This window comes from Triticum aestivum, chromosome 5A, assembly GCF_018294505.1.
Source record: "Triticum aestivum cultivar Chinese Spring chromosome 5A, IWGSC CS RefSeq v2.1, whole genome shotgun sequence".
In the NCBI taxonomy this organism is placed as follows: Eukaryota; Viridiplantae; Streptophyta; class Magnoliopsida; order Poales; family Poaceae; genus Triticum; species Triticum aestivum.
In genome coordinates this window covers 678,182,172-678,190,864 of record NC_057806.1, presented here as the reverse complement: position 1 = coordinate 678,190,864, position 8,693 = coordinate 678,182,172, and the positions used below count along the sequence as shown (strand labels likewise).

The 8,693-nt window shown below is 50.2% G+C and overlaps 1 pseudogene; it reads right to left on the bottom strand.

The window, feature by feature from the left end:
• Positions 1–1,076: 1,076 nt before the first annotated feature.
• Positions 1,077–7,871, bottom strand: LOC123101788 (uncharacterized; annotated as a pseudogene).
• Between the last annotated feature and the right edge of the window lie 822 nt (positions 7,872–8,693).

Sequence of the window (8,693 nt, the reverse complement as noted above, 5' to 3'; positions counted from 1 at the left end):
AAAATTCGGTCGAAGAAGTCATGAAAACAACACAAGGGGAAGAAAAGACAACACGAATCTTGACAAAAGAATCAATTGTCAGAAAAACGACCTACCCAAATTTAACAAGCAACTTATATATGGCTAAACTGTTTTGTTTCAAAGGATAAGCAGGAAATTGTACATGGGGCAAAAGATGAAAAGGGGAAAAGAAAACAAACCAAACCACTTTTTTTTCGCAATCCCTATGAGCACATATCTTCTATCCCCCCGTTCCTAAATATAAGACCTTAATAAGATTCCACTATAAACAACATATGGATGTATATAAACATATTTTAGAGTGTAGATTCACTCATTTTGCTCCGTATGTAGTCAATGGTGGAATCTCTAAAAGGTCTTATATTTAGAAACGGAGGGAGTACATCTAAACAGCTAGCCACGGGTAACTATTGTAGAGCATATCTAACTATGCCACCTCATTACCCAATAAGCTTTAGAAATTAATTGCATGCATGCATCAATGCATGTGTCCTTCATGCTCGTTATCTTCTCTCATAAACTTCTGCGGGCTTTTTTCTCAAACTCCCTAACGCTAACTGAGTGCAAATAGGATATGATCAAACATATTTATTATATTACCATTTCAAATATTCATGTTCATACAATCCAAGCTCATGAAAATATATATATCGCAGCCAATTCAGGCGGCAATGAGCGGGGTGTCATGTAGTTATCTCTATGAGCAGCACCTCCGTGAGAGTGAGCAAACATAAAGGTTGACACCCAAAAAAAGAAGAAATATTACTAATTTACTATCGACTGCTATGCTAATAAGTAGTGAGTGACCTATTGATCCTCATTATGGGGCACTAGAGTGGAATACAATCGTGCAAAAGAGAGATACATAACCAGAGTCTAATTTGTTAACTCGTGAACACTTGACTCCTCCAGTGCTCACTGGTTGCACATGTTCCGAGAAATACTCTTCCATGCTTTACTTCAGAGCATCATCGCTCCCAAATTCCAACAGGTCTTGAGGTAGCAAACAGGCTCTTTGGGTGTGTTGCTTTTCTCAACGCTTGCAACAAACTATGTTAACTAATCCTGTAAATTCGCTTAATCATTCGGGCGCGGTACGTGCTTAATTTCCTTGATTCTGCGTCAACTTGTGCCTCGTCGTCAGCAAAGTTCCGATCATAGATCTCAGCAGAGAGAAACATGGCATCCGAAATTTAGTTCACCACAGGATGCTGCTTGAGAACATGGTTACTACCAGAACTCGACAGCGTCCATAACCATCTGTTATCAGCTTAGGGATAACATGGGTAAAATCAAATAGAAAAGAACCATACAATATCTTGTTGCTTAAGCACAAGTGACATTTTTCTACGTTGACGCTTCTTCCATGAAATCAGCTAATGCTACAAAAACATATGTGTGTCAGAGTGTATGATGATGAACCAAACGCTAGATGAGGTAACTGAGCTAGTTACCTGCTTGTTCATCGAGAAGGTCTTCTCCCTTGCAAGCTCCCATCCCTTCCATGGCACAACGGGGTGCTCCCAGGGATAGTACGGATACCCGATTCCCGACCACTTACTGAAGTTTCTGCCCTATTGTTAGACTGTATTTACATGTGTATATTGTAACGTTGTATACCACCTCATTATATATATATGTGATAGGCCACCCCTAGAGGGTTGTGCCGGTTCCCCCCAAAGCCTATTGTCTTACATGGTATCACGCTAGGTTACGTCCGCTTCCGCCTAAAAACCCTAAACCGCCGCCGTCGCCGCCGCCGCCGCCGCCGCCGCCGCCGCGCCCGCCGTCGCCGTCGCCCGACTGCTATGACGTCCGCCGCTGCGTCCGGCTCCACCGCCACCGGTTTTCTGCCGGCCTCCCTCGCGGCACTTCTCTCGAGGCCGCTGGATGCCGCCTCCCTTCAGGCGCCGATCGGGACACGGAGCGTCGGCTCCCTCTTCGCGCTCCCGCCGGCTGCTACTTCGCCCGGGCAGGCGCTTGTGGCCCACACCGCCGCCGCCCCGTCAACCGCGGCTGTCGCGCCCTCGGCCACCGCGCCGCTGGTGGCGGAGGACGTCGCGCTGGCAGGCTTCGCGGCGTCAACCGCGGCCATCGCGCCCTCTGTCACCGCGCCGGCTGCCCCTCTGACTGTCTCCACGGTGGTCTCACCTCAGCCAGTCTCCTCGATGGGATCGCAGCCGCCGCCGCCGTTTCACTTCGGCTATCTCATCACCATCAAGTTGTCGTCGGACAATTACATCTTCTGGCGCGCGCAGGTTCTTCCGCTTCTTGGGAGTCACTATCTGCTTGGCTATGTCGACGGCTCTCTCCCTTGCCCTCCTGCGCTGGTTGACAGCGTGCACGGTCCGGTCTATAATCCGGCTCACCGTGTCTGGACAGGGCAGGATCAGGCGAACCTCTCCTCCATCCAGGGGTCGCTCTCTCCGGCCGTTGCTGGGCTTGTTGTCTTCGCCAAGACGTCCCACGAGGCATGGACTATTCTTGGGCGCTCGTTTGCGGCACAGTCGCAGGCTCGTGTATCTGGGCTCCGTCGCCAACTTGGGGAGTGTCAGAAGCTTGACTCCACCGCCACTGAGTTCTACAACAAAGTCAAGAGTCTCGCCGACACGCTGGCCTTCATTGGACAGCCCCTCACCGACTCCGAGTTCAACTCGTTTATTGTCAATGGTCTTGATGAGGAGTATGACGCCCTAGTCGAGATCATCAATGAGAGGGGCAACTCCACGCCCATGCCAGCACACGAGGTCTTTTCACGCCTCCTGCTTACTGAGCAACGAGTCGAGACGCGCCGATCCAGGGGCAACGGCGCCCTCTCGGCAAACGCCGCCACCAAGGGTGGTCGCTCCTCTGCTTCATCCAGGGCTCCTTCGGGGCAGTCACCACCACCCGCCTCGGCCCCTCCTCCTACTGTGACGCTACCAGGGGCTGGCGGTCCACGTGTGTGCCAGCTTTGTGGTCGCGATGGGCACTGGGCCTCGAAGTGTCACAAGCGCTTCCAGCGGGGTTTTCTTGGTCTCGGCAATGACGGGAAGGATACACGCAACTTTGCTCGTCGGGTCGCCATGGCTGATCGTCCGCTGCCGCAGAAGCCACAGGGACACACTCAGTCCTACTCCATTGATCCCCACTGGTACATGGACTCTGGGGCGACAGAGCACCTGACCAGTGAGATGGGGAAGCTTCACACTCGTGAACCTTACCATGGCTCCGACAAGATCCACACCGCCAATGGAGCAGGTATGCACATCTCTCATATTGGTCAAGCATCACTTCTCACTAGACATGCCAATAGGAGTCTTCAACTTCGCAATGTTCTTCGAGTTCCATCTGTGACATGTAATCTTCTTTCAGTTCCTAAACTCACTCGTGATAATAATGTGCTTTGTGAATTTCATCCTTTTGATCTTTTTATTAAGGATCGGGGCACGAGGGACATTCTTCTTAGTGGGCGGCTCTGCCAAGGTCTCTATCGTCTGGAGCATCCTGGCGTCGCTCGTGTCTTCAGTGGAGTTCGGGTATCTCCGTCACAGTGGCATGCTCGTCTTGGTCACCCGGCCACACCTATTGTCCGGCATGTTTTGCGTCGTCATGAGCTTCCTAGTGTGTCTAGTAATAAAGATGTAGCAGTGTGTGATGCTTGTCAGCAGGGGAAGAGTCATCAACTTCCTTTTTCGGAGTCCAGTCGTGAGGTGAAACATCCTTTAGAACTTGTGTTTTCAGATGTATGGGGTCCTGCTCAGACTTCTGTTAGTGGTCATAATTACTATATCAGTTTTGTTGATGCTTACAGCCGCTTTACCTGGCTTTATCTTATCAAACGTAAATCTGATGTGTTTGACATTTTTGTTCAGTTCCAAAAACATGTTGAACGCCTTCTCAAGCACAAAATTGTTCATGTTCAGTTGGACTGGGGTGGCGAGTATCGCAAGCTCAACTCCTTCTTTCAGTCGCTTGGGATCACTCACCGTTTAGCATGTCCACATACACATCAGCAGAATGGTTCAGTAGAACGTAAGCATCGTCACATTGTTGAAGCTGGTCTGACTCTTTTGGCCCATGCATCTGTTCTGTTTCGTTTTTGGAGTGATGCTTTCACCACTGCATGTTTTCTCATCAATCGTACTCCCACTCGTGTTTTGAATATGAAGACTCCCATTGAAGTTCTCCTTAATGAACAACCGGACTACACCTTTCTCAAGGTGTTTGGGTGTGCTTGCTGGCCCCATCTCCGTCCATATAACAAGCGTAAGCTCGAGTTTCGTTCCAAGAAGTGTGTTTTTCTTGGTTATAGCTCTCTTCATAAAGGATACAAATGTCTTTATGTGCCCACTAATCGTGTCTACATCTCTCGGGATGTTGTGTTTGATGAGCATGTTTTTCCCTTTGCCAAACTCCCTGTGTCCACTACCGAGCCACCTGTCATGCATTCATCCTCTGTTGCTTCTGACCAATTTGACGATGTTGCATATTCTCCTCTATTGTTGCCTAACCATGGTGCAGGCACTGGTCGTGGGGCTCGTTTGGAGATTCTGGAAGTGCCATCTTCCTCTTCGTCGCCATCGCCTTCATTCTCGGCACCTTCTGTTGTGCATGAGGAGCACATGGCGCCCCTGCATGGCCTCGGTTTCCGTGCTCATGCACGGCCGATCGACGTCTTGGCCCGGTCGCCTCTGGCTTCTGGGCTGCCTTCGCCATCGTCGCGCCCTGCAACCCCGCCGACTGGGCCGGCCTCCTCGGTCCCCGTCTCGCCCAGGGCGTCGGGGCAGTCATCACCAGGCCTAGCCTCGCCCGCCCCTGCCTCGCCCAGGGTGTCTGGGCCCTTCTCACCAGGGCCGGCCTCGCCTGCTCTCGCCTCGCCAAGGCTGTCTGGGCCGGTGTCACCGGAGCTGGCCTCGCCCACTCTCGGTTCGCCCATGGCCTCTGAGCCCCTGTCGTCGGGCCAGTCTTCGCCATGCAGCCCGGAGTCGTCTGTCCCGAGCTCGCCTGAGGTGATTCCTGCATCTCCGGCGATCGTCACGTCTCCGTCACCTTCGCCTCCGCCGGCTCCTGCTGCTGCTCTACGTCCACATACGCGCAGTCGGAGTGGCATTTTTCAGCCTAAGCAGCGTCACGATGGCACAGTTGCTTGGTTAGCGGCGTGCATGTCTGCTGCTCTCGCAGATCCATCCTCTGAGCCACGCACGTCAAGCTGCTATGCGCATTCCTCATTGGAGAGAGGCCATGGAGCAGGAGTATCAAGCGCTTCTTCACAATCAGACATGGACTCTTGTTCCTCCACAATCACGGGTAAATGTCATTGATTCCAAATGGGTTTTCAAAGTAAAGAGGCATTCTGATGGGTCCATTGAGCGCTATAAGGCTCGTCTGGTTGCTCGTGGTTTTCGACAGCGTTTTGGACTTGACTATGAAGACACCTTCAGTCCAGTGGTCAAGCCTACTACCATCAGACTTCTTCTCTCTCTGGCTGTTACTCGAGGTTGGTTTCTTCGTCAGCTTGATGTTCAAAATGCTTTTCTTCATGGTGTCTTGGCGGAGGAGGTTTACATGCGCCAGCCTCCGGGTTTCTCTGATCCGGATCGCCCTGATCATCTTTGTCGTCTGTCCAAGGCAATTTATGGTCTGAAGCAGGCTCCTCGTGCTTGGCATGCTCGTCTTGCAATGGCTCTTCGTGCTCATGGTTTTGCATCATCAACTGCTGACTCCTCATTGTTTCTTCTTCAAAGGCCTGAGGTTACTATGTATTTGTTGGTCTATGTAGATGATATCATTTTGGTCAGCTCCTCTCAGTCGGCTGCTACTGCGCTTGTTCGCTCACTTGGTGCTGATTTTGCGGTCAAGGACCTTGGGAAGCTTCATTACTTTCTTGGTGTGGAGGTTACTTCTCGTGCTGCTGGCCTTGTTATGACGCAGAAGAAGTACTCTCTGGATTTGTTGCAGCGAGCTGGGATGCTTAAGTGCAAACCGACGACTACACCCATGTCTACCACTGATAAGCTCAATGCTGTTGATGGTGTGCTTCTTTCTTCTTCTGATGCGACAGAGTACAGGAGTATTGTTGGTGGGCTCCAGTACTTGACGATCACGCGACCAGACATTTCCTATGCTGTTAACCGAGTCTGCCAGTATCTGCAGTCACCCCGTGACACTCATTGGTCTGCTGTTAAGCGGATTTTGCGCTATATTCGTTTCACGGTGGCTCATGGTTTGCATATTCGACCGTCTGACTCTGGTTGTCTTTCAGCATATTCTGATGCAGACTGGGCTGGCAATCCGGATGACAGGCGATCCACGGGGGGTTATGCTGTCTTCTTTGGCTCTAACCTGATTGCCTGGAGTGCTCGGAAACAGGCTACTGTCTCGCGTAGCAGTACTGAGGCTGAGTATAAGGCTGTGGCCAATGCCACATCAGAGATCATCTGGGTACAGTCCTTGCTTCAGGAGTTAAGTATACCCCAATCACAGCCTCCTGTTCTTTGGTGTGATAACATCGGTGCTACATACCTTTCTGTAAATCCGGTATTCCATGCCCGAACGAAACACATTGAAGTTGACTATCACTTTGTGCGTGAACGTGTCTCTCAGAAGCAACTACAGATCAAGTTTATTTCTTCCAAGGATCAACTTGCTGACATCTTCACCAAGCCATTGCCTTTGCCACAGTTTGAGACTTGCAGGCGCAATCTTACCCTTCTAGATTCATTAGAAAGTGGCTAAGATTGAGGGAGGGTGTTAGACTGTATTTACATGTGTATATTGTAACGTTGTATACCACCTCATTATATATATATGTGATAGGCCACCCCTAGAGGGTTGTGCCGGTTCCCCCTAAAGCCTATTGTCTTACACCTATCACCGCCTGCACGGCTGCTGCAGCCACCGGCCGGTATGAAATGCTGAATCCAGGGGCTTTCAGGCAGGCGCTGTTCGGGCCGGACTTGAGCACAAGCATTGGTCCTCCTCTTAAACTCGACTTTCCTCCACACTCCACCTTGGAGAACCTTGAACCCATTGGTACCCGAATCTTTGTTTTTGGCAGCGTGCGCGTGGTTGTGGAGTTGATCATTTTTTAGAGGAGAAGGGCTAGAAGGCCCTGGCTCCACCTCATTGCTCGATGGAAGCAAGTGTTTGTAGAGTTGATCACGGACGAAAGAAGCTTCCAAGGACCTTATATAAGTCCCGTGCCTCTCATCCGTCCAGCCCGCCGACATCAAGTCTGTAATCTGGTTACCCTGTGAAAGAAAGAACGATCAAACACCACGGAGCTGCATATCGTAGCAATGGAAACACGGAACTAGTTGTTACCTGGGCAATGCCGATGGCCGCCTTGACCGATGAAGGAACCGATGAAGGAATGGATCTGGGATTCGGCCGGGAGTGGGATAGAAATAGTAGCAGGGCAACGGATGGGAGCAGGGAGAGGATGAATGAATGAGCCGCACACACGTATGTGATGCTATTTCTGCAGGTATTATGGGAGGGGAGTGAGGGCAAAAGCGGCCGCCAATCTAAGTGTCTGGGCTTTTTCCGGCGTCGCGGGGAAATATCTCGCGGGCGGGCGGGCGGGCGCGTGCACGGATATTTCCTTGGCGCGATCGATGGAGTGTCCCGGCCAGGTACGCGATCGTCCTAAAAATCCAAAAAGATTAATGAAAACATTCACTAATCACGAACGAATTCCATTAAGCATGCGGGACGTCCTTTTTTCTTGTTTTATTTACGAGAGGTACTCCAAGCTGGTGGGCTGGAGTGGACAGCACGGCGGCGACGAGCGCGGCGTTGCTGGATGGCATGTCATGGCGACCTGTTTGCTTGCTGGTGGACGAGCGCAGCAGGGCGACGGCCGCCATGCCCGCGCAGTTGGTTGCTGAGCGGGGAGAGGCGGTCAGTGATGCCGGCGAGCAGCGTGACGGTGTCGCCGATCGAGGCGTCGATCGGTCGTCCCGCCCAACCCGAGGAAGTCGAAGCCACTGAGATGGCCAAATTTTCTGCCGCTCGCCACCGGCGTGTGCCTCTGCCATTCATTCTACGTGGAGGGACCTGTGTGCGCGGAAGCCGTTGGAAGGGCCACCCCGTCGTCGCCGCCATTGGGGGTAAGGTTTGACGTGCACTCTGAAATGAGAAAACGTACGTCTACGGCTCAAGATCAAGGACGTCATGATGACATTAGAAAAATCGCGCATTTTAAAAATATGTCCGTGTCAGACTTAGAAATGTTTATACAATGTGAGGAAAATGTTTTGGCAATTTTAAAATATTTTGCACCATTCAAATAAATAAATATTCATGACATTTTAAAAAATGGTCAAACATTTCAAATGTATGACTTTTAAAACAAATAATGGCAAAAATTTCAGACAATTTACAAAGATTTTGATTTTTAATAATATGCAAGAATAAGCATCAAGTAGTAGATTTTTCATAAAAAATAGTTTTCTAAGAAGGAATGAATTAGTGACATTGGTCATAGAAATTGAAAAACGAACACGCAAGACTAATTATCTTGTAAAAAACAATGCATGGATCATTGAAATTGAATAAAAAAACATAGAGAAAGGTGGTGGTAGTAGACGGATGATTTCTGGAGAAGAAATTTCTTGAGGCAACCTGTTGCATAGAAGGTTTTCTAATAAAGAAGAATTTTAGGTAGTCTACTAGCCTTCCCGAAGAAA